The sequence below is a fragment of the Cervus canadensis genome, chromosome 4, assembly GCF_019320065.1.
Source record: "Cervus canadensis isolate Bull #8, Minnesota chromosome 4, ASM1932006v1, whole genome shotgun sequence".
NCBI classification, from domain to species: Eukaryota; Metazoa; Chordata; class Mammalia; order Artiodactyla; family Cervidae; genus Cervus; species Cervus canadensis.
The window spans coordinates 97,526,820-97,553,940 of NC_057389.1; the positions used below are offsets into that span (position 1 = coordinate 97,526,820).

The following is a 27,121-nucleotide window of genomic DNA, read 5'->3' on the forward strand; positions in this document are numbered from 1 at the left end:
TTAAAAAAAAAATCTATTTTTAATTGGAGGATAATTGCTTTACAATGTTGTGCTGGTTTCTGCCATACGACAGCATGAATCAGCCACAGGTATACATACGTCCCCACCCTCGAGAGCTTCCCTCTGACCTGCCACCCCGTCCCACCCATCTAGGCTGGCACCGAGCACCAGGCTGAGCCCCTCGTGTTACACAGCAGGTTCCCATTAGTTATCTATCTTACACATGGTAATGTGTGTACGTCAGGGCCACTCTCTCAATCTGCCCCACCCTCTTCTTCCCCCACTCTGTCCATAAGTCCGTTCTATATGTCTCTCCATTCCTGTCCGGCAAATAAATTCACAATAATATTCTTCTGGGTTTCATATGTATGCATTAACATGTGGTATTTGTTTTTCTCTTTCTGACTTACTTCACTCTGGATAACAGGCTCTAGGTTCATCCCCCTCACTAGAATTGACTCAAATCCGTTCCTATTTATGGCTGAGTAATAGTCCATTGTGTGTATGTACCACAGCTTCCTTATCCATCATCTGTTGATGGACATCTAGCGTGTTTCCATGTCCAGGCTGTTGTAAATAGTCTGCAATGAACTGTGGGGGTACATGTGTGTTTTAGGATTGTGGTTTTCTCAAGGTATATGCCCAGTAGTGGGACTGCTGGGTCGTATGGTAGTATTATTCCTAGTTTAAAAACTCGCCATTTTGTTCTCCATAGTGGCTGTATTGATTTATATTCCAACCAACCGTGCAAGAGGTTTCCCTTTTCTCCACATCCTCTCCAACATTGATTGTTTGTAGATTTTCTGATGATGGCCATTCTGACCTGTGTGAGGTGATACCTCATTGTAGTTTTGATTTACATTTCTCTAATAATAATAATGACTCTATGGACTGTAGCCTACCAGGCTCCTCCATCCATGGGATTCTCCAGGCAAGAGTACTGGAGTGGGTCGCCTGTCCCTTCTCCAGGTGATCTTCCCAACCCAGGGATCGAACCCAGGTCTCCTGCATTGCAGGCAGATTCTTTACCAGCTGAGCCACACGGGAAGCCCAATAATAAAAGATGTTGAGCATTTTTCATGTGTTTATTAGCCATCTCCCAAATGGTCTCTTGACTTTGCTTAAGTGATTGCTCTGCAGAAGTTTTTGATCTTTGTGCCATCTATCAATCTTTTATGGTTGTTTAATTTTAAATCATAGTTTGAAAAGCCTTCCTTGCTTCAAGCTTGTAAAGGTTGATTCTTCCCATACTTTTGTAGATTCATTTATACACTAAATTTTTTGGTCCATTTAGAGATTTCCTGAGATATGGTGTGAGAGATTGATCCAACCTGATCTTTTTCCAGAAAGCAGCTAATCACTTCCAACATCATTTATTCAAGAGTTCATCTTTACTAAAGGAGATGTTGCCTTTATCATTGACTGACCTTCTGTGTATGTTTGAGTCTCCATCTGCTCTCTTGGTCTGTCTCCATTGTATCTGCATATTGCCACACTGATTTGATATTACAGTGATAGTGTTTTACTATCTGATAAGGTGGTTTCCTCTCATTGTTTCTTTTTAGTGTCTCAGGTACTTTTAAACTTATCTTTGCAAACTGCACATGTGCGTGCATGCATGCTCAGTCACTTCAGTCGTGTCTGACTCTTTGTGACCCCACGGACTGTAGCTAACCAGGTTACTCTGTCCATAGGATTCTGTAGACAAGAATACTGGAGTGGGCTGCCATGCCCACCTCCAGGACATCTTTCCCACCCAGGGATGGAACCCACGTCTCTTACGTCTCCTGCATTGGCAGGTGGTTTCTTTACCACCAGCGCCACCTGGAAGACCTGATTAGGCACATACTTTTCTCGTTTCCCTGGGACAGGCCTCCCTGCCCTTCTACTCCAGGTGGACATCCAGTGGCAGAGGGTGTCTTTAACTGGCAAGTTTATTTTTCAGCTGCTCTATATTCAGAACCGAACAAGGAAGAAGAAAAGAATGGTTTTGGATACCACGTTTGTAATGTAAGAGGCCAGCTGGCCACACCATGTCCAGCCCCGTTTGTTTCCCTGCCCGTACCCCCTCACCCTAGCTCTCCCTGGGCACTGCAGATGTAGCCAGTACCCTCCCCCACAAGGCCTGCTGTTCCTCTGTTTCCAAGGCCTCCCTCAGCAGGCCTCTGCCTAAAAGTCCTTCTCTTGGAGGTCCTTGTCCTTCACCTGCATGATTATTAGGCAGCTGTCTGTCTCCCTGTGTGGGGCTTCCTGGGGAAGGTCCACATCTCTGGCCCAGGGTGTTGCTAGATGCCCACACAGCTGAGGCTCAGGGTGTCTGCACTTGCTCACTGCCTTTCTCCCCCCAGCCTGTGGTCAGTCCGCATCGACTACTCTTCTGTGGCCCCCCTCTCCCCCGGGGCTCCTCCCCTCCCTGGCAGTTCACCCGCTGCTCTGTCCTCCCTGTTCCGTCTCTGAAGCGCAACTTATATGGGACTCTCTCCTTTTATCTGCATGGAACGTCCCCCGACTGGACACCTCCTCCTCCTTCCTGAATTGCTTCTTTCTGCCAGGAACCCTTCTGGTCTGCTGTCCAGAGGCTGTCAACATGATCTTTCTAGAAGGCACCTCTATTGGTGTGGTTTCCCTGACTAGCTCTGGTCATGATCTCCCAATGGCTTTCAGGATGAAGTTCAAACCCAGTGGCTTGGCATCCTTGACCTTAGGTGGCCTGGCCTTGGTCTACCTCAGCAGCACCCCTCGCCCATCTTCACAGAGGCTTTCTCCTCACCCCTCAGCTGACCAGTAGCCCCGCAGCCTTCAGGTCTCAGGGTCTGTGTCATGTTCTCTGGGAAGACCCTTCTGGCCCACAGGTCTGGGCTGGAGGCCCCGGAGCCCCCTGAGCATGCCACAGAACCACGGCCTGGGAGGGCAGATCCTTACTGGACAAGCTGGACCCTGGTGCCTGGCGTCTGGCTTATTCTTGCCTAAATGAAGAAGTTAAAGCCCTGAAACCAGGACAGCAGCAGTTGATAGAGAAATATAATGTTTTTTAGGAACATCTCTGGATCTGCCCCTTGGCACTGAAATACTCTCTCAGCATCTGAAGGGCTTAAGGAAGAGTGGGCACCAAGCCAAGCCTGGAGACAATTGAAGTGAGCTTAGCAGAAGCTTCCATAATGTGTGAGCCACACCGCCAGTCCCCAGAGACCCATGAAAGGAGAGATTATGTTTTCAGCAGGAAGAAAAGAAATTTGTCATCTCCTCTGGCGCTGGGAGCCAAGGTCACCCTGACTGTTGAGTTGCCTCCTTGATGACACCGGGAGTGTCCCTCAGGTGTCGAGACAGGCTGCAGGCCTTGGAGGCCAACGGGGTGGGCACTTCAGAGCATCACTACCCCCTGGGAGGGCAGACACTTTCAGAGGGTCCCCAGCACCACTGAGGAAGGCCCAGGCGGCCCTCCTCCCGGGGGCCTTCCCTGCGCGTGTACCTTCGCCTGTGGCGGCAACGTCTCCGGAGAGCCGTGGTCCTCCCAGGCCAGCTCCTGGTTCTGTCAGGGTCTTGATGACGACCGTGTTCCCCTCCCCACTATGGACAAGAGTTGCCGACACAGGGCGCCCAGAGAACGTGGCCTAGAATGGCCAAGGCTGGACAGGTGTTGAATGTGGTCTGAAATACAGACGTTCCTCTTCACTTAACTGCCCCTTGCTCCTCTTCCTCCTTGTCTGTCAACTCCAGGGGCTTTACCCTCCTCTCCACTCAGGCTCAGCTTTTTATGGAGAACACTCTCAGGTGGGAGCTCAGCCTGGCAGCTGCTCCACTTCTGAGGCTCAGGAGCCCCATGGGACCAGGCAAGAGGGGGTACGAGCGTGGGTCAGACACTCAGACAGCTGGCTGGCAGGAGGGAGCTTTCCCCGGTGCTCACAGCTCCTAAGGGGCTTGGGGCAGGGAAGGAGTCTGAGTCAGTTTGGGAGCACTGACTGGGTAGTAGGTGCCCAGTAAACTTTGCTGCCCAAGGGTCCTTTGGTGTGGGGACTGTGGCTGAGCCTTGAGCCTGAGGGTTAAAGCGAACAGTGGGTGCAGACGGCGGGGTGCAGGTGTGCATATGGTGGGGTACAGGTGTGCAGACAGTGGGGTACAGGCATGCAGATGGCAGGGTGCAGGCATGCAGATGGTGGGGTACAGGCGTGCAGACAGCGGGGTACAGGCGTGCAGATGGCAGGGTGCAGGCATGCAGACAGCAGGGTACAGGCGTGCAGACGGCGGGGTACAGGCGTGCAGACGGCGGAGTGCAGGCGTGCAGATGGTGGGGTGCAGGCATGCAGATGGCGGGGTACAGGCATGCAGACAGCAGGGTACAGGCGTGCAGACGGCGGGGTGCAGGCATGCAGATGGTGGGGTGCAGGCATGCAGATGGCGGGGTACAGGCATGCAGACAGCAGGGTACAGGCGTGCAGACGGCGGGGTGCAGGCGTGCAGATGGTGGGGTACAGGCATGCAGATGGCAGGGTGCAGGCATGCAGATGGCAGGGTGCAGGCGTGCAGACGGCGGGGTACAGGCGTGCAGACAGCGGGGTACAGGTGTGCAGATGGCAGGGTGCAGGCATGCAGATGGTGGGGTGCAGGCGTGCAGACAGCGGGGTACAGGCGTGCAGATGGCAGGGTGCAGGCATGCAGACAGCAGGGTAACAGGCGTGCAGACGGCGGGGTGCAGCATGCAGATGGTGGGGTGCAGGCATGCAGATGCAGGCATCAGACAGCAGGTACAGGCGTGCAGACGGCGGGGTGCGGCGTGCAGATGGTGGGGTGCAGGCATGCAGATGGCGGGGTGCAGGCGTGCAGACGGCAGGGTACAGGCGTGCAGACAGCGGGGTGCAGGCGTGCAGACGGCGGGGTACAGGCATGCAGATGGCAGGGTACAGGCATGCAGATGGCGGGGTGCAGGCGTGCAGATGGTGGGGTGCAGGCATGCAGACAGCGGGGTACAGGCATGCAGACAGCAGGGTACAGGCGTGCAGACGGTGGGGTGCAGGCGTGCAGATGGTGGGGTACAGGCATGCAGATGGCAGGGTACAGGCATGCAGATGGCGGGGTGCAGGCGTGCAGATGATGGGGTGCAGACATGCAGATGGTGGGGTACAGGCATGCAGATGGCGGGGTACAGGTGTGCAGACAGCGGGGTACAGGCGTGCAGGCAGCGGGGTACAGGCGTGCAGGTGGCGGGGTACAGGCGTGCAGGCGGTGGGGTACAGGTGTGCAGATGGCAGGGTACAGGCATGCAGACGGTGGGTACAGGCATGCAGACAGCGGGGTACAGGCGTGCAGATGGCGGGGTACAGGTGTGCAGATGGTGGGGTACAGGCATGCAGACGGCGGGGTGCAGGTGTGCAGATGGCGGGGTACAGGCATGCAGACAGCGGGTACAGGTGTGCAGACAGCGGGGTGCAGGCATGCAGACAGCAGGGTACAGGCGTGCAGATGACTGGGTGCAGGCATGCAGATGGCGGGGTACAGGCATGCAGATGGTGACTATAAGCAGGACTAGAGCAGCAAGTGCTCCAAGCCGAGTGTGGGAAGTCAAGAATGACTGCCTGGTGGGAGGGCAAGGCAGGGTACTTGACCTTGAAAGATGGGAAGATTTTGACAGCTGTGAATGCAAGGAGGGCTCTTCGGGCCTAGGCAAAGAGGAGGGGAAGGAAGGCACTGGGTTTGCATGGATACACAAATGGGTGATTTGTGTTAGAGGTGAAAAAACATACGAAGAGAACTCAACCCAATTATAATCAAAGGATGCAAATTAAAGCAATAAAAAGATGCCTCCCCCTGCAAATGTTAAGTAGGCAAAGATAAAACCAAATTGAAATCCAGGCTTGGAAGGGGGTTGGGAGACGAACCCTCATATTAAAGTAGGCTGAGTCAAAGTGGAGATGGATATAGAAAGCCAGAGAATGTCTGTATTCCTTACCCAACTTCCAGGATAGTTTTCTAAGGATGTAATTGAGAGAGGCATCAACATTTAGCTCTGCTGATTTTCAGCAAAGCACGGCTGCGGACCACAAAAAAGTCTCAAACGTTTGATGGGGAATTGGTTAATTTAAAAAAAAAATTTGGTTTCCCTGGTGGCTCAGAAGGTAAAGCATCTGCCTGCAATGCAGGAGGAGACACAGTTCGATCCCTGGGTCAGGAAGATCCCCTGGGGAAGGCAATGGCAACCCACTCCAGTACTCTTGCCTGGAAAATCCCATGAACACAGGAGCCTGGTAGACTACAGTCCATGGGGTCACTGAGAGTCAGACACGACTGAGTGACTTCACTTTTAAAAAAATTTTAGTTGAAGGATGATTGCTTTACAGAATTTTGTTGTTTTCTGTCAAACCTCAACACGAATCAGCCATAGGTACACCATGTCCCCTCCCTCTGTAGCCTCCCTCCCATCTCCCGCCCCATCCCGCCCCTCTAGTTTGGTACAGAGCCCCTGTGTGAGTTCCCTGAGTCATATAGCAAATTCCCATTCGCTGTCTATTTTACGCATGATATTGTAAGTTTCCATGTTACTCTGTCCATACATCTCACCTCTCATCCTCTCTCCTTGTGTCAGTAAGTCTGTTCTCTATGTCTCTTTCTCCTTTGCTGCCCTGCAAGTAAATTCTTTGGCACCATCTTTCTAAAATTCATATACATGCATTAGTATATGATATTTATCTTTCTGACTTACTTCACTCTTTATAATAGGCTAGACTTGGTTAACTTTTATCATTGAAAACCTGGCAGTCAAGAGCAGTTGGGCTTCCCCGGGGGCACTAGTTGTAAAGAGCCCACCTGCCAATGCAGAATTTGCCTGAGACAAGGGTTCGATCCCTGGGTTGGGAAGATCCGCTGGAGGAGGGCATGGCAACCCACTCCAGTGTTCTCACCTGGAGAATCCCTATGGCCAGAGGAGCTTGGTGGGTTGCAGAGTCAGAGACAACTCAAGTGGCTTAGCACACGCACACAAAAGAGCAGTTATTAAGGGGAGAGAATGTTCCAGATAAGCTGTTGGGTGGGAATTGCAGGCTTTAGAACAGGGTGAACAGAGTGAGGTGGGATTTGCAGAAGTGGTTGTGGCACGTGTGTGTGCAAGCATCTTTCTCCCTCCCGGCAACAGGATAGGGGTGCTGCAGGCCCCTTCATCCCCCCTTGTCCTTGAGTGGGTGACTTTCTCTCTTTCTCTGAAGTGGCCACAGACGCCCACTGAGAAGGGACTGTCCTGCCTCGCCTTGCTGGCGCTTTGGAGAGATGACGCCCTGCCCAGGGGAGCTGGGTATACATCTAGTTAATAACACAAGGCGCACTTGGGTTCGCCATGTGCCACTGTCCCTCCCCTTCCTACAGCTTCCTTGAAAACCTTGTGGGCAGGGGATGGCTGGGCTCAGGAGAGGTTGTAGTATTTCCCAATCCTGCTCTAATTTATGTTTATAATTTTGAATATGTACTCTCTGTTTTGAAGTTCAAAAGGCACCAAAGAATGTAGAGTGAAAAATAGGATTTCTAACCATGCTTTCTAGTCTACCTAGAACTACCAGTTTCTTGTGTAGCCTGCTAGAAATGTTTTAGAAATCTGAAGAATATTCAGACAATTACATGTATGTAACCTCCTCCCAAGGCATCCCAGGTGGCTCAGTGGTAAAGAATCCGCCTGCCAATGCAGGAGACACAGGAGACTTGGGTTTGATCCCTGGGTCGGGAAGATCCTCTGGAAAGGGAAATGACAACCATCTCCAGTATTCTTGCCTGGGAAATCCCATGGACAGAGGAGCTTGGCAGGCTACAGTCCATGGGGTTGCAAAAGAGTTGGACACGATTTAGTGACTAAATAGCAACAACAACCTCCCCCGGCTGCTTTCACATGATGATAGTGTATTGTACATGCTGCTTTGCACCTGTGTTTTCACTTAATGATGCAACTTGATGATAACGGCTTACTGGAGAGGGTCCTTGTTCATGGCTGCATAATATTTCACGACACAGAAACACCATTATTTATTTAACAACAGATGTTTAGGTTGTCTCCCATCTTTTGCTATTACAATGAAGAAGCCTTTGCACAAGTAAATTTGAACATCTGTGACTCACTCTGTAGGATAAGACCCCAGAGGTGGGCAAAGCTTTGTATCTTGGAAATTTGGGTCAAAATTACCAAAGTATCTTCCACAGATGATGCACGAATTTATACCCCACCAACCATTTCTCCACCCCCTTGCCAACACAGTCAGTCCTCAGACTTTTTGACCTTTATAAAATAGTTTAAATTTTTTCACTTAACTTATTATGAGTGGTGAACATCTTCTAATTTTTTTAAAATTGTGAGTTATAGCATATATATAGAGAATTATATATACACATTTGTGCAGTTAAAATGGATAATTATGAATGAAACACTCAGATAACCAGCAAGTAAATCAGGAATGAAACAGATCAGCACCTAGGATCCACTCCCATGCTGTCTTAACCCTTTCCTCACCCATCAGGAACCACTCTCCTTAATCCTGTGTAGTTTTATTCTTTTAGTGGTCCCCCTGGAAATCAGGACAGTCCTTAACTTTTCAAAGCCTGTGGCTAATCAATATCTTCATCTCCCTCTCAGATGACACAGACCGTTGAACACTTAAGTATCATTTACCCCTACCCCCAACTTACACATTGTTATGGTAGTGCATTTGGACTCTATCTCCTCCTTAATGATTTCTAGGATCTTTTTGTGTATTAGGAAATTAGCTCTTTGTTGGTGATATGAGTTGCAAATATTTCCCCCCTCCAAGTTTGCCTTTTAAAATTTTAATTTTGGCCATGGTGGTTTTGCCACGCAAGTTTTCCAAAATGCACGTGTTAATTAAAAGAGACCCGCACACTGGAAGAAGAGCAGCCCTAACCGCTGCTAGTGGGGTAATTATGGCTCATTTTTTTGCTTTCCCTTTGCCTTTTTACAGGTTTCTTTCTTTCTTTTTTTTTTTGTATTAAGAATATATTACTTTTGTAAGCGTAAATAGGTCAGATGCCAGAAAAGTAGAGTTGCTCACCTATTGAAGGACCGTCCATGGCCTTGTGAAGCCGGAGGTACTGATGGAGTCACTTTGCATTAAGGCTCTGCCTTCCTCCCACCCTGGCCACAGCAGACCCCAGGGTCGTGGTCTCTCCCATGCTCTCCCCAGCCATTTCTAGGATACCTAAACTGAGCTCTATAAGGCCTTCACCTCTCAGTCCAAGATGCCCCATGCTGCTGGCGTTTGCCACCTTGAGCCTCTCTACCAGGCTGCCCCTACACATGCCAGCACCCTTGGCTTTCCTGAGGTGAGTCTCAAGATGTGGGTGGCCCCTTGACTCTGCAGCACTCCTGAAGGCCAAATAATTGCAGGCAGCTTTTTCCTCTATAAGCTTTACAACACCAGGCTGTGCCCAGCAGTTGCTTAGTTAAAACTTTCAGACTAAAATATGAGGGAGTGAAGATCTGGGTGTCCAAAGCAAGAGTGGATGGGACTTGCAAGGTCTAGTGACACCCCGAGTGGGGCTGGCTGGCATTCCACCCCACCGAGCAGGAGGGGCCTCCGGGACAGTTATTGGAGATCTCTCTCCAGAGGGTGGGGTGCCATTCTGAGGGTATGGGCAGGAGCAGGAGAGGCTGGGTGCCATTCCCAGAGCTTGGCAATTATTACAGTCTCCTCGCTGTCCAGATGTGGGAAGCAGGGGGGCTAGAACCTTCCTCGTCCCGCCCACTCACTGCCAGCCCACCCCCTGCTACTTCCAAGCTCACAGCTCAGGACGAACGCCCATCTGTCCTCACCTCCCATTGTCCTTGCATGGCCATCCCTTGGGAGACGTTCCTGGGAAACAAGCCCTGGGGTGTCTCCTGGGTAATCGTGTATGCTTTTTAATGTAACCAACCCCAAAGCTTCCAGCAGACAGGTTTGCTTTTTTCTGGTGAGCTGCTAGGAAGCATTGGGACACATTTGTTTTTCGCTGTAGCAAGCACACATAGCAAGCATAGCACGCATTTGGCCTTTGTTTTCAAGTTAGCTTTCTATCTTGCTCCTCTTTACGTCCCTATCCTTGTTTTCTTTCTTTTTTGTCTCCCACGTTTAATTTATGCTATCTTGTTATATATGTGTATCCTCGTAAGCACCTTAAATCCTTTCCAGAAACGTTGGGTAGAAATCATAAATACCATTTCTATCTTCATCCGGAGTCTGGAGGTGGGAAAACATCTCCGTGACAGCCAGTCTTATTAACCCTTACCTGGACAGGCAGAGCAGTGACTCCCAAACAGAGCAGACTGTGGGGCCTGGGAGCTTCCGCAGCAGTCCTTGGAGAGGTCCTGAAGAGGAGGCTGGTGGAGGGGCGCACCCACCGCAGGTTGAGTGAAGGCACTGGGTTTACGTGGAGACTGCGGAGCCTGGGGGTTGGGCTTGGGATTGGGCACAAGTGCTGCCAAGGACTGCTGGGGACCCTGGATTTCTGTAGCCTCAGCCCTCAGGGTGTTTGAGAAAAGACACATTTTCATTGCTCTAAGATAGGCTTGTTTGGCAGAAGGGTGAGACCAAAGGTTGCTATGGGTGCTGGCAGGAGAGGGACTGAAGAGTCCCTGAAGGGCGCAGCCCCTGTTCCAGCCGAGGCCGGGCTGGAGGAGAGGCTGGGCAGTGTTGGTAAGACCCAGGCAGGATCGCAGGGAAGCCCCACCGGGCGGGCTGCGGAGTTCAGGATCATTTCCTAGAGGCGGTGCTGTCCTGAGTGAGGAGGCTTTGGGTTGGCCTCAGAAGAGCTGGAGGAAGTGGTGTATGGACAGGTCGCCCTCCATCCTCAGGGGTGGCAGGAGCGGGTGGGTCAGTGAGGAAGGGTACAGGGTGGTACAGCTGGGTGGGCGGTCCTCCTGGGATGGTGGAAGGATGCTGTGGTTGGTCTGTGAGCTTTCCTGTCCAGCAGCCGTTTGCCCCTTCTCCAGGACCAGCGCTGAGATGGCTCTGGGAACCTGCCTCCCCTCCCACCTCAGACAGCACAGCCTCAGTACGGCTCTGCCTCTTTCCCGCAGCTGCGGAGGGAGGCCCTTCCATCAAGTTGCTCAGTTGTATGGAATTCTGGGACTCAGGTGGGAACTTCTGGGGAAAGATGCTTTCTTTCTTGTTGAACTTGACTCTGAGAAGATGAAGGCCTGGAATTCGCAGGCCCATTGTTATCATGAGAAGGCTCAAAGCAAAACCATGTGGAATAGACTGGAGAAAGGAATAGAGAAACTAGAGGAATAGGGGATGTTTTGAACCTCCAAATTCAGCTGTACCAGAAGATAATTTTTTCTTCCTTTTTTAAAAAATTGAAGTATATAGTTGATTTACAGAGTTGTGTTAATTTCAGTTGTACAGCAAATATATCCTGGAGGAGGAAATGGCAACCCACTCCAGTGTTCTTGCCTGGAGAATTCCATGGACAGAGGAGCCTGGTGGGCTACAGTCCATGGGGTCACAAAGAGTCAGGCATGACTGAATCAACTTAGTATAGCACATAGCATGTATGTAATAAATAATATATATGAGAAAAGATCTGAAAAAGAATACACACACACATATATACATATAAATATACTTTTTCAGATTCTTTTTCCATATAGGTTGTTATAAGATATTGCATATCATCCCCAGAGCTATGCAGTACATCCTTGTTGCTTATCTATTTTATATAGTAGTGTGTATATGTTGATTCCAAACTTCTGATTTATCCCTCCCCCTATTTCCTTTTTGGTCACTATAAGTTTGTTTTCTATATCTGTAGGTCTCTTTCTGTTTTATAAATGAGTTCTTTTTTTTTTTTTTAGATTCTGCATACAAATGATAGTGTATGTTTGTCTTTCTCTGTCTGGCTTACTTCATTTAGTATCATAATCTCTAGGTCCATCCCTATCACTGAAAATGGCATTGTTTCATTCTTGTTTATGGCTGGGTAATATTCCATTATAATATATTTATATATGTGTGTGTGTGCTGAGTTCTGCTTAGTCGCTTCAGTTGTGTCTGACTCTTTGCAACCCCGTGGACTGTAGCCCATCAGGGTCCTCTGTCCATGGGATTCTCCAGGCAAGAATACTGGGGTGGGTTACCAGGCCCTCCTCCAGGGGATCTTCCCAACCCAGGGATCTAACCTAGATCTCTCACATTGCAGGTGGATTCTGTGCCATCTGAGCCACCATGGAAGCCCAAGAATACTGGAGTGGGTAGCCTATCTCTTCTCTAGGGGATCTTCCTAACCAGGAATTGAACTGGGGTCTCCTGCATTGCAGGCAGATTCTTTACGAGCTGAGCTGGTAAAGAATATATATATATATATATATATACCACATTGAAGATAATCTATTGAGTCAAAAATTCAAAATCTCCAGTCATAGACTGGATTCCTCAGAAGAGACTTGAACAAGCAGCTCAGTGATATCACAAGCCCCTCCTAGCTTTTCACCTCCCGTGCTGTTGGCATTATCTTAGACTGGGTCTCCTTTTGGTGATACAGGGGCTCCAGTAGCATATGAGGTGATGTTCTTTATCATTGAGAAAGAACTTTTCCCCAGAACCTCCTGTAGACTGAGGAAGCATCTTTCCTGGGAGACCTCAGCAACTTTTCCCCCTATTTCACTGGCCTGACTTGGGTCACATGCCTACCTTTGGACCAATTCCTGCAGTCAGGAGGCTGAGAGGCCCTCATTGGCCAGTAGGAGCCCAGCTTGAAGTTGGAAAATTTAGGTATCTGTTAGGAAGGTGAGGATATATTTGGGGAGGCAGCCAACACTGCATACCTCAGTCAGCTTGGGGTGCTGAACCAAGAGCTGATCTGACTTCCTGTGAGGTCTGAAGTGACTACTGGCTGGATTGCTGGGCTTCTGGTCTCCTCTTCCAATGTGCCGGAGCTCGTGGCAGCAGACCTGGCAAATCCGTGCTCATCTGGACTCTGGGTCAGAGTCTTTGGATCTAACTCCAGTTACAGGAGAAAGTGGGGGCAATCCTGGGGCTCAAGGGGCCACCCCATTCAGAGGGAGGCTTAGAGAAGTCATCAGAGGGACTGGAATGACAGGTCAGAGGAGTTTGTCATGGCAGTACTACATTTGCCTTCCTCAAGAAATTTTGTTCAGAGACACAAGCTGCGTACACAGTCTGGAAGCAGGTGGTATGTATCTGGAGCCATGGGTCACCGCCTTATTTACTCCAAGAAGTAATTCCCATCTTCTGTGCCACACATATTACTGAAATTCTCTGTTGAAACATGATTGATTCATATCACTGTGGTTTGTATTTCTTTTTCTGATGTGATGAAACTAGAGTGTGTTAGTCACTCAGTCGTGTCCGACTCTGTATGACCCCATGGACTGTAGCCCGCCAGGCTCATCTGTCCATAGAATTCTCCAGGCAAGCATACTGGAGTGGGTTGCCATGCCCTTCTCCAGGGGATCTTCCCAACCCAGGGATCGAACCTGGGTCTTCTGCATTACAGGCAGATTCTTTACCATCTGAGCCACAAGGGAAGCCCCAATCAAATTAGTAACCATGGTTTAATTGATAATGGGTTAAAAATAACTTATCTGTCAAAGACCCCTTGCCCCATCAACTCTGAAGTCTTTTGGGGTCATTAACCGTGCCAGTAGGGCTGAAACTCAGCTCTGGTGCTGTCTTCTCCCAGAAATGGCTTCCTCTGATGACCAGCACTGAACCTTTCCCTGGGAGAGACCTTCTTGAACCCTGGGTCTGGTGAGGTCTCCTGCCTGAGGCCTGAATCAGGGAGGGAGGAGGGAGACCCTGACCCTGGGAGTGAGTCTGAGGGTGGAGGGAGGTGGTCCTGCTCTCAGGGTCACAGCCTGGGGGATGTCTCTGTGTCTCAGGGGGTACAGAGTGTTATCATCCTGTGGCTCTTGGGACCCCCTCTGGGCTGGAGAGGGGCCTGCATTTCCACCACCAGAGCCTGATCTCCCTTTCCTCCTTGCCCCTCGAGTGGGGCTTTGCTCTGGACGTCAGACTCGGTGTTTCCCCGGAGGGCATGCCTCAATGCCTTTGGCACCATGGTACCTCCTGCACCACGCCTCACCCCAAACCAGTCTCTGCTCTGGTCCTCCCCCAGGGCGTCCGCTTGCTTCATGGTAACGTCCCTTACTGACCTCTTCTTTCTCCCCCTGGACGGTCGTGGGGCCCAAGAGCCCCAGACCTGGTCCCGCCCCTCCTCAGTGCCAGGCATGGAACAGGTGGGTCACAGAGCAGGCACAGTCCCTGCTTCCTGAAGCGGATCTTCCAAGGCAATACAGACTGCAGTAGCCTGGCATGCCATCAGGGAGGTGGGAGGCAGGAGGCTGTGCTGAGGAGGGAGAGACAAGAAGGCGCATTGCACGCAGGAGGCGGAAGCTCTGCTGGGGGGCAGATCAAGGCCTGTGGAGTCAAGGCCTTGGGTGTAATGTTAAGGCATGGTTAGCTTTTCTAAAAACCATCTTGGTTGAGGAGTAATTTATGGCTAATAAAATGTGCCATTTTTAAGTATGCAGGTTAATAAAATGACACAGATGTGTGGCCGACACCCGAATCAAGGTAGAGGAAACTGCATCACCCCACAAAGTTCCCCTATGCCTGCTTCAGTGAATCCCTCCTCCCCAGCCAGAACTTAGCCCCGAGTAGCTCTGATCTGCTCTGTTACCAGAGACTAATTCTGCCTGTTCCAGAACTCACTTCTCTGTTGGGTCTGGCTTCTTTCACTCAGCAAAATGTTTTTGAGATTCATCCATGTTTTTACGTGTATTAGTAGCTTTAAAAAAATTGCTGAGTAGCATCCCATTTTGGGCTTCCCTTGTGGCTCAGCTGGGAAAGAATCCTCCTGCAGTGCGGGAGACCTGGATTCAATCCTTGGGTTGAGATGATCTCCTGGAGAAGGGAAAGGCTACCCACTCCAGTATTCTGGCCTGGAGAATTCCATGGACTATATAGTCCATGGGGTCGCAAAAGTCAGATACAACTGAGTGACATTCATTTTCATCCCATTTTATGAACTGTCCTATTGTGGACACATGAGTTATTTCCAGTTTGGAGCAATGATGAATAGAGACTAAACATTTGTAAGCAGGTCTTTTTTTTTGTGGAAGTGTTTTCATTTCTCTTGGGTAACTGCCTAAGAGTAGAATTGTTGGCTCATGAGATAGGTTTATGTTACACCATTTTCTTGGTAACTGCAGGGGATTGATTCCAAGACCTCTATGGATACCAAAATCTGCAGATGCTCAAGTCCCTTAGGTAAAATGGAGTGGTATCTGCATATAATCTGTGAACATCCTCCTGTATACTTTTGTATAATAGGCAGGTTGATAAGAAGTCCAGGGGTCCCTGAGGAGAGAGGGGTCTGGGGTTCTCGAGGAGGTGATAGGTCTGGAATTCTCAAGGAGGAGGAAAAAGGACAAACATCTTTCTTTTCCTTTGCATTCCTTAGTCTTAGTCACATAAAAATTTTCTTTCTTTAAGCCAGGAACTGATGATTATACAACAAACAACTTAGTTTAAACTCTGTACTAAGGATTATATAACAACAATGTATCCTGCTTGAGGACAGTTTTCCATCCTGAAAACCTTCTAGCTAATCCTGTTATCCTAAAATGTAAATTGTGGGAGTGGGTCTGGTAAAATATTCACAAATTTGAGACATGCTTTTGATTTATTGTAATAATTAATAAAAAAGTATGTGACTCCCTTGCTAACACTAGCGAAGGGGGCACTCTCTGCCCCCTTCTGATGTCTGTGTCAGAAGCTGTCTCAGTCCCTTTTTCACTTTAATAAACTCTGCTACACAAAAGCTCTTGAGTGATCAAGCCTGGTCCCTGGTCCCGAAGCTAAATCTTCTTCAAGCTATCACTTATAAATCATGTTTACATTTCTCTGATAATGAGTGATGTTGAGCATCTTTTCATGTGTTTGTTAGCCATCTGTATGTCTTCTCTGGAGAAATGTCTGTCCAGTTCTTTGGCCCATTTTTTGATTGGGTCATTTATTTTTCTGGAATTGAGCTGCAGGAGTTGCCTGTATATAGATATATATTTTTCCATTTATTTTTATTAGTTGGAGCGGGTGGAGAGGGAGGTGGGAGGGGGGATCGGGATGGGGAATACATGTAAAGCCCGTATATTTTTGAGATTAATCCCTTGTCTGTTGCTTTGTTTGCTATTATTTTCTCCCATTCTGAAGGCTGTCTTTTCACCTTGCTTATAGTTTCCTTTCTTGTGCAAAAGCTTTTAAGTTTAATTAGGTTCCATTTGTTTATTTTTGCTTTTATTTCCATTAATCTGGGAGGTGGGTCATAGAGGATCTTGCTGTGATTTATGTCGGAGAGTGTTTTGCCTATGTTCTCCTCTAGGAGTTTTATAGTTTCTGGTCTTACATTTAGATCTTTAATCCATTTTGAGTTTATTTTTGTGTATGGTGTTAGTGGAGGGGGTTCAGGATGGGGAACACGTGTAAATCCATGGCTGATTCATGTCAATGTATGACAAAAACCACTGCAATATTGTAAAGTAATTAGCCTCCAACTAATAAAAATAAATGAAAAAAAATCATGTTTACATTACCATATTAATGTAAGTAGTTGTTAATACAATGTAAACACTATGTAAACAGAAAAACATCTGTTTCTGCTTTACTGACTACCCCAAATCCTTTGACTGTGTGGATCACAACAAACTGTGGAAAATTCTTAAAGAGACGGGAATACCAGACCACCTGACCTGCCTCTTGAGAAACCTGGATGCAGGTCAGGAAGCCTACAGTTAGAACTGAACATGGAACAACAGACTGGTTCCAAATAGGAAAAGGAGTACATCAAGGCTGTATATTGTCACGCTGCTTATTTAACTTATATGCAGAGTACATCATGCAAAATGTCAGGCTGGATGAAACATAAACTGGAATCAAGATTGCCAAGAGAAATATCAATAACCTCAGATATGCAGATGACACCACCCTTATGGTGGAAAGTGAAGAAGAACTAAAGAGCCTCTTGATGAAAGTAAAAGAGGAGAGTGAAAAAGCTGGCTTAAAACTCAACATTCAGAAAACTAAGATCATGGCATCTGGTCACATCACTTCATGGCAAATAGATGGGAAAACAATGGAAACAGTGAAAGACTTTATTTTCTTGAGCTCAAAAATCACTGCAGATGGTGACTTCAGCCACGAAATTAAAAGATGCTTACTCCTTGGAAGAAAAAATATGACCACCTTAGACAGCATATTAAAAAGCAGAGACATTGCTTTGCTGACAAATGTCTGTCTAGTTGAAGCAATGGTTTGTCCAGTAGTCATGTATGGATGTGAGAGTTGGACCATAAAGAAAGCTGAGTGCAGAAAAATTGATGCTTTTGAACTGTGATGTTGGAGAAGACTCTTGAGAGTCCCTTGGACAGCAAGGAGATCAAACCATTCAATCCTAAAGGAAATCAGTCCTGAATATTGATTGGAAGGACTGATGCTGAAGCTGAAACTCCAATACTTTGGCCACTTGATGCAAAGAACTGACTCATTGGACAAGACCTTGATGCTGGGAAAGACTGAAGGCAGGAGAAGGGGACGACAGAGGATGAGGAGGTTGGATGGCATCACCGGCTCGATGAACATGAGTTTGAGCAAGCTTCGGGCGTTGGTGATGGACAGAGAAGCCTGGTGTGCTGCAGTCCATGGGGTCACAAAGAGTTGGACATGACTGAACGATTGAACTGAACTGAAACACTCTGTAAATACCATATACAATAGATAGTTGCTGGTGTGTGGCAAAGTCAAGTTCTGCTTTTTGAAACTTTCTAGAATTTTTTTCCTGAATATTTTTGATTTGTGGTTGGTTGACTCCTTGGATGTGGGACATGTGGACATGGAGGACTGACATGTAACAAAATGATAAATGATTTTTTAAAGTGCTTGCACCACTTTCACTCGAGCAATGCATGAGAGTTTCAGTTGCTCTACAGCTTCATGAGCCTCTTGATGAAAGTGAAAGAGGAGAGTGAAAAAGTTGGCTTAAAGCTCAACATTCAGAAAACTAAGATCACGGCGTCAGGTCCCATCACCTCATGGCAAGTAGATGGGGAAACAGTGAAAACTGGCTCACTTTATTTTTTGGGCTCCAAAATCACTGCAGATGGTGACTGCAGCCATGAAATTAAAAGACACTTACTCCTTGGAAGGAAAGTTATGACCAACCTAGACAGCATATTAAAAAGCAGAGACATTACTTTGTCAACAAAGGTCCGTCTAGTCAAGGCTGTGGTTTTTCCAGTGGTCATGTGTGGATGTGACAGTTGGACTATAAAGAAAGCTGAGCACCGAAGAATTGATGCTTTTGAACTGTGGTGTTGGAGAAGACTCTTGAGAGTCCCTTGGAATGCAAGGAGGTCCAACCAGTCCATCCTAAAGGAGATCAGTCCTGGGTGTTCATTGGAAGGACTGAGGCTGAAGCTGAAACTCTAATACTTTGACCACCTGATGCGAAAAGCTGACTCACTGGAAAAGACCCTGATGCTGGGAAAGATTGAGGGCAGGAGGAGAAGGGGACGACAGAGGATGAGATGGTTAGATGGCATCACTGAGTCAATGGACACAAGTTTGGGTAAACTCCGGCAGTTGGTGATGGACAGGGAGGCCTGGCGTGCTGCAGTCCATGGGGTCGCAAAGAGTTGGACACGACTGAGCGACTGAACTGAACTGAACTGAACGCCTTCATCAATACTTGGTGCTGTGAGACTTTTAAATTTTAGCCAGTTTACTGGGTGTGAGGTGATATGTCCTTGTGGTTTTAATTTGTGTTTCCTCAAACAGCCTTGAACACTGGGAGAGTAGCCATGGACAGTACTTTTGACAAAGTCTCCATGTTAAGCGTCTCCTGAAGTAAGCTGGCCTGGTTGTCCCACCTGTTTCTTTTGCGATTGTGGCTCCCTGAGCTCCCAGCGTTTCTCCCCTGTTCTCCCCACCTCCCAGTCCCTCCTGGAAGGAAGGGCAGCTCTGGCACCTGCAATTTGTTTTGTGTGTCCACGGAGAAATAGGGGCCAAAGCGCTGGTCAGAAGCGTCTCAGGATACAGTCCAGGGATCCTAGAACTCCAGGCCAGCCCAGTGCAGTGGTGTCAGCCTTCGGAGACTGCCGACCCCCAGAAGGAGGATCTGGGGCTTGTTTTCAGAGACAGCGTCTCAGGGTGGTTTCTGCTGGTGAGTCCACTCCATGCTAGGGCCACCACGGTCACTGTGGGACCCTGGAGTTCCCCCACCTCTGGCCCCGGTTTCTAAGTCTCGTCTGCTCCTAGCCCTCTGCCTTCCTCTCTTTCAGGGCCCCTGGATCCTCGAGCATCCATGTAGAGGTGCTTCTCCTTTCTCAGGTTGCTTCCCTTGGTGGTCTCAACTCGCACTCTAGGTCCGAGAGGGCCTGAAGGAGCCTGCAAATCCTCTGCACCCTCATTCCGGAACTGGGGGTGGCTGGGCTATGTGCTTGCTCCAGGCCTTGGTTTCCTTGTCTGTAGGCTGGGCGGTGACAGTCTTTGATGTGGGGATTGATGTGGGGATTAGAAGGGACCGTCCCACTGTAGAGGGTGCACACTACAAGGCCACTTCTAAAGCCCATCTGTGCAGACGCAGGGCGCCTTGTCGTCTGACACCGAGGCCGCTGGCGGGGCATCTCCACTGTGGGCCGCGAGGGGCTCGCCCCTTGGCTGCTCATGGTGATTTCCGGCATCCGTCCTATGGCGTCCTCCGGAATCGCAGCTCTTGTCTTCTCAGCCCCCCAGCGCCCTCCTCACTCACCCTCATGTCCTGACACATACCTGTGCTCCTCCTCCTGCTTCCCCTTCTCTTCTCCTGTTCCTGCTTGTCTCACCTGACCCAGCTGTCATCCTTGAACCCCCCGTCACTCCCAAGCCAGCTGTCTCGTCTGACCTACCTGTCTCTCCTGATCCACCTGTCGTACCTGACCCAGCTCTCCTGTGAAATGGCCACCTCTGTGCCTGCCAGGCTGAGCTCAATCCACGGCAATCATGGAGATGGCTGGTATCTGGCGCGTGGGTGGGGCCTGGCCTTAGCGTGTGCCCCCTGCACTGGCTCAGGAGACTTTTCCCTGTGTCCATGCTCAGGTCCTTGTTCTGTGAGGGTCAGGAGGCCGACTAGGAGGCATCTGTGGGGGCCTGCAGGGCCCTGAGGGGCAGGAGAGCCCTGGAGAGCAGGGGCAGGGGGCAGCATGGGACCACGGTGAACTCACCTTGCACAGAGCCTCGGAGGACAAGCCCGTGGCAGACAGTGGGGTGCCCCGTTTCCTGGAGAATTGCCCCAGAATGTGCTGGAGGGAGCAGGCCTTAGGGCTCCTCCCCTGACCCCCACCAAATGCCTGGCCTGGGGGACTCCATTCTGCTGGCCCCTCTCCCAGGGCAGGGCCCACCCCACTCTTCTCCTTTTGGGTCCCCAAGGCAGAGGCTCTGGGGAACGGAGAAGGGTGGGAGTAGAGATGGGCAGAGTTGGGGCTGGATGGGAGTGTGTCAGCCCCCTTTATTGACTTGGATTTGTATTTTGAAATTGTGTTGCAAGGCCCACCTAAGAAGATCAGCAGTGCCAGAGCCCCTATAGAATTCCTCTGCTGACCTGTCTGTGACCACTCCCCCCCACCCAGAGGCCCGAGAGACCCCACAGTGGCCGTCCTGCAGATCTTTCTGGGGCTGGGGTCTGCTCTGGAGGAGGTGTGTGAGAAGCTGGCCTTCCGTGGCCTTACCTCAGGCACTGTTGTGCTGCTGGGGATATGCCTGTGGCAAATCAACAGGTGAACTGGGCCTGCCCTTGAGGCATTAAACCATCTAGAGGGGGAAGCAGACACTGTTGAGAACCACAGAGTACATAGGTGTGGGGACAGGAAACGGGCTAGGGACAGGCGCAGCCCCCCAGAGGGCAAAGGGACACTGATGCGCAGTTGGAGTATGTTGAGAGTCCCTGCAAGGCCACCCCGGGTGCTGTTGGTCCCGGCCTGCGTGGGCACCCGGAGGCATCAGGATCCCCGAACTCTGCCACTGTGAGAAGCAGCTAATCCCAGGGTGGGCAGTGCTGCGGCTGGGCCTTCACTCAGGGCCCACTGGAGAAGTCAGAAATGCGGAGGTTGTTTTACAAGCTGATGTTAATAAGAGACTCTCCCTCCCCATCTCAGAAGGACACACAGCAAAGACCCCAGGTGCTGGCTGTGCAATGTGAGGGGTGTTTGGTGGGATGGGAGCAGGGATGCAAGGGGAAGCAGAAGTCACAGAATGAGTCGTGGGCCTGTGGAGCCTGGAGGGATAGGAGGCCACGTGCTGAGGAATCTGAACTCAGTGAAAGTGAAAGTCGCTCAGTCGTGTCCAATTCTTTGTGACCCCACGGACTATACAGTCCATGGAACTCTCCAGGCCAGAATACTGGAGTGGGTAGTTCTTCCCTTCTCCAGGGGATCTTCCCAACCCAGGGATGGAACCCAGGACTCCCACATTGCAGGTGAATTCTTTACCAGCTGAGTCACCAGGGAAGCCCTTCCCTTTAAAGCCCAAAACATGATGAACAAACAAGTCAGCAGTTGTAGATGGTGGTAGAAAGCCTGACTTTGGAGGCCCAGGAGGAGGCAAGGGGCTGGGACCTGAAGTGTGTGCAAGAGGAGCTGCGGCTGAGCAGGTGAGGCACGTGCAGGGGCCCCCAGAGCTGTGTGGACTCAGGCTGGGGAGGGGCGGCCACCACGTGTCCTTCTGTTGGGAGCCGTCATGTGTCAAAAAAGCCGTTGGTTTTTTCCATTGCAATTGAAACAACTTCACTCTTTCTTGTGGGGTTGGGGCTGGCCCCTGCTGACCTTGAAGAGCTGAGCTGGCCCAGGGAAACTCTGGGAAGGCTGGCTTCCCCCCATCCTGCTTCCTCTTCCTGCTTCTCCCATCTCAGGTTCCAAGTGGAATTGTTATTTAATCTTCCCTGACTCCACAAATGGGGCATAAGCCTCAACATAAATGATGTTGTGTATTCGGGTCTCAGAGCGGTTTTCTGTCAACTTAGGGTCAGGGCTCAACCTGGGATTCAGTATCCAGGAGGTAACTTCACCCTGGAGCTGAGCACTGCTTCCTTCGGTTTGGTCCTGGCCTGCCTGCTTTCCCAGAGCCCACCCTCCTGCTGGCGACGGGGAGGTGGGTCCTTGGGTTTCAAGGTCATTAGGTGGGTCAAGGCCTCGGAGCTGGCTAAGCAATAGCTTTGGGGATTGCTGTGGCTTCTGACAATATCAGCAAGCGGATCAACCTCTCCTGGGGAACTTCCATTTGTGCCATACCTCTGGGGCTCACTCCTGCCCCTGCATTCCTGTCCCCCTGTCACCAATGAGGGAGCTGAAGCTCAGTGGGGGAGGGCACTTGGAAAGGCCACCAAAGCCAAGGGCAGTGGTTAGACTGGATGTGAGGCTGCTGTTGGTGCCCTCACCAATGGCTTGTCTGTCCCAGGATCCAGGCTCATGGCTGGTGGGAAGGCAGTGAGGCTGCCAGCATCCGGGAGTGGTGATAAGTTGTGATGGAGCTGTGTCCCAGGCCTGCTGGGTCTAGAGCCTCCAATTGCTGGCAGCCGGCCAACCCAAAGGACAGGGTGGTTATTGCAGATCTGGCGGAGTGTCCCGCTTCTTTGGGGTTGTTGGTTTTTTCCATTGCAATTGAAACAACTTCACTCTTTCTTGTGGGGCTGGGGCTGGCCTCTGCTGGCCTTGAAGAGCTGAGCTGGCCCAGGGAAACTCTGACTTGCTTACGCTGCCGGGAAGTGTGGTGTCATCACGTCTTCAGCAGCTGGCCCTGCCCCTGGTGGTCACTTCAAGGGTGGGCCCCAGCCAAACCCCTAGGCCATGGGCACGGGTCTGGGTCTGGTTTCCTGGTCCAAATTTCCTGCCAGGGCCGGCTGGGGTACTCACTTCTGCCCCTCAGGGAACATGCCCACTCTCTAGTGTCTACCTGACCTGGACGCCCACCCTGGTCGGGGGACCCAGCTACGGGGAGCTCTAGCCAGGGCCTGGCTGAAGCCCCTGGACCTGCCTTCTCGTCAGCCTGAGTGGAAGGCAGGACCCCAGACCAGGAGGATGAAGAGAGGAAGATATCCTGGCTCGGCCCAGTCCATCCTGGGCACAATGGTCTCAGGCTAGTATCCTGGCTGCGGGGCGGGCGGCATGCAGACCTGTGTGCTCACTCCTGCCTGGCGCAGCTCAGCGCTGCTTTCCTGGTGTGGGTGAGGATCTGGCCTGCTGCTTGCTCTTGGGTGCCCCTGCAGAGGTCTGGAACCCGGGGCTCCCTAGAGAACGTTGGCCTGTGCCAAGCCTCAGCTACAGCAGGGCCTGGGAGTCTGGGGATGATGACAAGGGAACAGTTACCTGCACAGCTGACTGGAGCTCTGCCACCAAGAGAGCAGGGAGAATCTGCAAAGGACCACTCCACATCTCTGAGCCTGCCTCTGCCATCTCAGGGGAGTTCCGAGTGGACCCTTAGGCCACCGCAAGGGCCTGTGTGGAGCAATCACTCCTCCAGCAGGAGGCAGGGTCCACTCCGATGGAGCAGAGGCAGAGGAACAAAGGCACCCCTCCGGAGTGGGGGGACTTGGGGCTTGGACAGTGAGGGGCTGGGACCATCTTGGACCAGCAGGGCGAAGAGAAGAAGCAGGGTTGACTGGGAAACTTTTAATGTATTTCTAGCAAGTATGGATAACTGGTTTCTAAAATGGAATAGTTGAGAAGCAGCAAATTTGTGTGTGTGTGTGTGTGTGTGTGTATGAGTATGCCTGTGAGGTATGAGTATATAGGCCTGGGACATGCTACCCCCCCAACCCATACCCTCCACTCTCCCACCAACCCTGTTATCCTCATATTGGATTCAGGGAGTGGCACTGGGTCCTTCGATTCCTCTGTGCCTTCCCCAGGATCCTGCCCATAGTAGCTCATCTGAGAATATCTATAGAGTAAATGAGTCAATGAATACATATGTTAATAATTACAGCAAAAAGGGAAAAGTATCAGTCTGATATGTGAGAAAGAAAATAAAAGGAAAAAATCCAATAAAGTAGATGCCGCTGCTGCTGCTAAGTCGCTTCAGTCGTGTCTGACTGTGCGACCCCATAGACAGCAGCCCACCAGGCTCCACCATCCCTGGGATTCTCCAGGCAAGAACACTGGAGTGGGTTGCCATTCCCTTCTCCAATGCAGGAAAGTGAAAAGTGAAAGTGAAATCTCTCAGTCGTGTCTAACTCTTCGTGACCCCACGGACTGCAGCCTACTAGGCTCTTCCATCCATTGGATTTTCCAGGCAAGAGTACTGGAGCAGGTTGCAATTGCCTTCTCCAAAAAGCAGATGAGAGAAATACAGAGGCCATTACAACGAGAGAAATACAAAGGCATTACAACATGAGGCCGCTTGGAGCAGAAGTCAAACATTCTATACAGCTGGAAGGATCCCGAGACAGGCCTCGTTAAGCATTGGATTGATGGTCAGATGGAAGCCATATTTCATTGCCTCCTCCGTCTCTTCTGCCTCTTTTATTTGGTTCTCAGACATGCTCACTTCTTCCTTATGGTCTGAAAATGCCAGCAGTTTCTTGTTATCTGGCTGCTGCTCGTGCTGTTCCTTCTATGTGGCATATCCTGCCTTGCTGACCTTGTAAATCCTTCTTCAAGATCCAGTCAAATGCCCTCTCCTTTGTAGAATACAGCTCCCACTCCCTGTTCATTCTTCCCCTGGGGCCCCGCCACGAACTTATTCCCATTGCAGCAACTTAGACTGCTAGCCAGGCATTTCCACAACTCATTGCAATTGTCTGGTTTTGTGTCCCCTCTCCCAGGAGTTCTTCAAGGGCAAGGTTCTTACTCTTTTTGTAGAAATGCAACGAGTTTGTTGAAGCAAATTGAAGTTTGGCTATTCTTAGTCTTTTTGTAGAAATGCAACAAGTTTGTTGAAGCAAACTGAAGTTTGGCTATTCAAAGTGCCAAATCTTTCAGACATTTGGCTAGTGAGAGAACCATGCCCCAAGTATCCAATGTATTTGAAGTTTTCTTTCAAAGGTTTAGGACATAAGATCCGTAAAGAACAGGCTTACACCATTTGAAGGGAATTCATCCAACATTAGACCAAGATGCCTTACAGGAAAGAACTATATTTCAATAGAAGGAACCTCCTGAACTGTTAAACTGCGCATGTGGGAAGCCCAAGGTTACTCACGTCAGTTTTACTTTTTTCCTCTCTCATTCCCTGGCTTTTAAGAGTCATCCATTGTCGTTAAGTTTAAAGTAGTTTCCAAGCTTCACGCAGTTGAGTTCAGTCAGTGTTTACTGGGTCCTGAGTCGGGCCTGCTCTGGATGTTGAGCCCAGAGGTGTGGGAGGCCAGCCTCTGGCAAAGGGCTGCTCACCCTCAGCTGGGGAGCTGGAGCTGTGGTGGGCGGGGGTGGGTGAGCACACACGGGCTCAGGGTAGCTTTCGAAGGCCGAGGTGTCTGGGCCTCTGAAGTCTGGGAGGCCGTGGTGGTTGCTGGCTGCAGGAGGCAGCATGGTGTGGGTGCGGTGCAGAAGTTAGACTCAGAAAGTCACGGGTTCAAAGCCTGGCTCCCAGGCTGCTGGCTGGTTGAGGCGACTGCTCTCTGCTCTGCCTCGGTGTCGTCCTCTCTAAAGAGAGTGAATGTGGCGGAGAGCTTAGCACTGGGCTGGCACCAGGCCGGGCTCAGCACACACGGCTGTGCTTGTTATGCCGCTCTCCGGGATGACGTCACCGGGAGGCGGCCTGAAGCTCACTGTAGCCTGAACCGAGGCCACGGGCCGGGCCTGGCTCCATGGCCCCGCACGGCCCCTCGCCTCCTGCCCCCACGTGCCAGGCCCGGCTCCGTGGCCCCGCGCGGCCCCTCGCCTCCTGCCCCCACGGGCCCGGCCTGGCTCCATGGCCCCGCACGGCCCCTCGCCTCCTGCCCCCACGTGCCAGGCCGGGCTCCGCGGCCCCGCGCGGCCCCTCGCCTCACGGCCCCTCGCCTCCCGCCCCCACGGGCCCGGCCCGGCTCCGCGGCCCCACACGGCCCCTCGCCTCACGGCCCCTCGCCTCCCGCCCCCACGGGCCCGGCCCGGCTCAGTGGCCCCACACGGCCCCTCGCCTCACGGCCCCTCGCCTCCTGCCCCCACGTGCCAGGCCCGGCTCCGTGGCCCCGCGCGGCCCCTCGCCTCCCACCCCCAAGCCCAGCCCTGCTGCCAGGGCTCTGGGGCAGGGTCAGTCCTGCTGGGGCCCAGGCCGTCACCCTGAAGCGAATGGCAGTCTCTGAGTGTGTCCGTGCTTTGGGCCCTCTGGTGTTCAGGCTTCGGGGAGGCTGTGAGAGGATCCACTTAGGCCTTCAGAGAGGGTGAGGAGGAGGCCAGGCTGGAGGAGTTTCTGGGGCCCGGCTTAGTGTCTGTCACAGCCAAGACTTCCCTCTCCGAGATGCCATCAGGAACCCCCAGGGCTTCTGCCTCATCCCTGGCCATGCTTGCTCAGAGGCCCTGGCTGGCTTCTCCCCTTCTGGAGTCCCTGCAGTGCTCAGACCCGACTGGAGGGGAGCGCCTGCTGTCCTTGCCAGCCAGGGTCTCAGGGTTCCTGTGGGTGAGCCTGATGCTGCTGTCCTCCTGTGTGTTGGGGCTTCGGAGTCTGTGGTCTTCCCAAGATAGGTCTCTGAGGGTGGCTGTCAGTGATGGAGAAACTTTTTTTCTTTTCTTTTTTTTTACAGATGGAAGCACTAATTAAGACATTTGAATGTCTTCCATATTCCTAATTCTTTGTTCTTTTCCTTTATGTAATAGAGAAGATCCTGCTTAGCTCATTACCAGCTGGTCTAGTAAACATCTAGAGACTATAAGGATATTTTATTTTAATTGCCTGAGCCTCAGGATTATGGAAACAAGATGGTAGGGGGAAGGGCTCTGCAACGAGGCTGGAAAGAAATGCTCTTCAAGAAGTAGTCCCTTGGAAGCAAGTGGTCAGGTTACTTTGTTGGAGCGATTTAGAGGTTTTGACCTGGACCCAGGAAAGATTGAGACCAACTTGAAGGAACACATGGGTGGAGCCTGAGCTGGGGCCCAGTTGACGGGAAGGCAGGTTTGAGCCAGTCAATTCAACACATTTCT

The 27,121-nt window shown here is 50.9% G+C and overlaps 1 non-coding gene across 1 annotated transcript; it reads right to left on the bottom strand.

The window, feature by feature from the left end:
- Nucleotides 1–13,435: 13,435 nt before the first annotated feature.
- On the bottom strand, nt 13,436–13,507 carry TRNAY-GUA. Its single transcript has one exon. It is a non-coding gene; the product is annotated as a tRNA-Tyr (tRNA).
- Between the last annotated feature and the right edge of the window lie 13,614 nt (nt 13,508–27,121).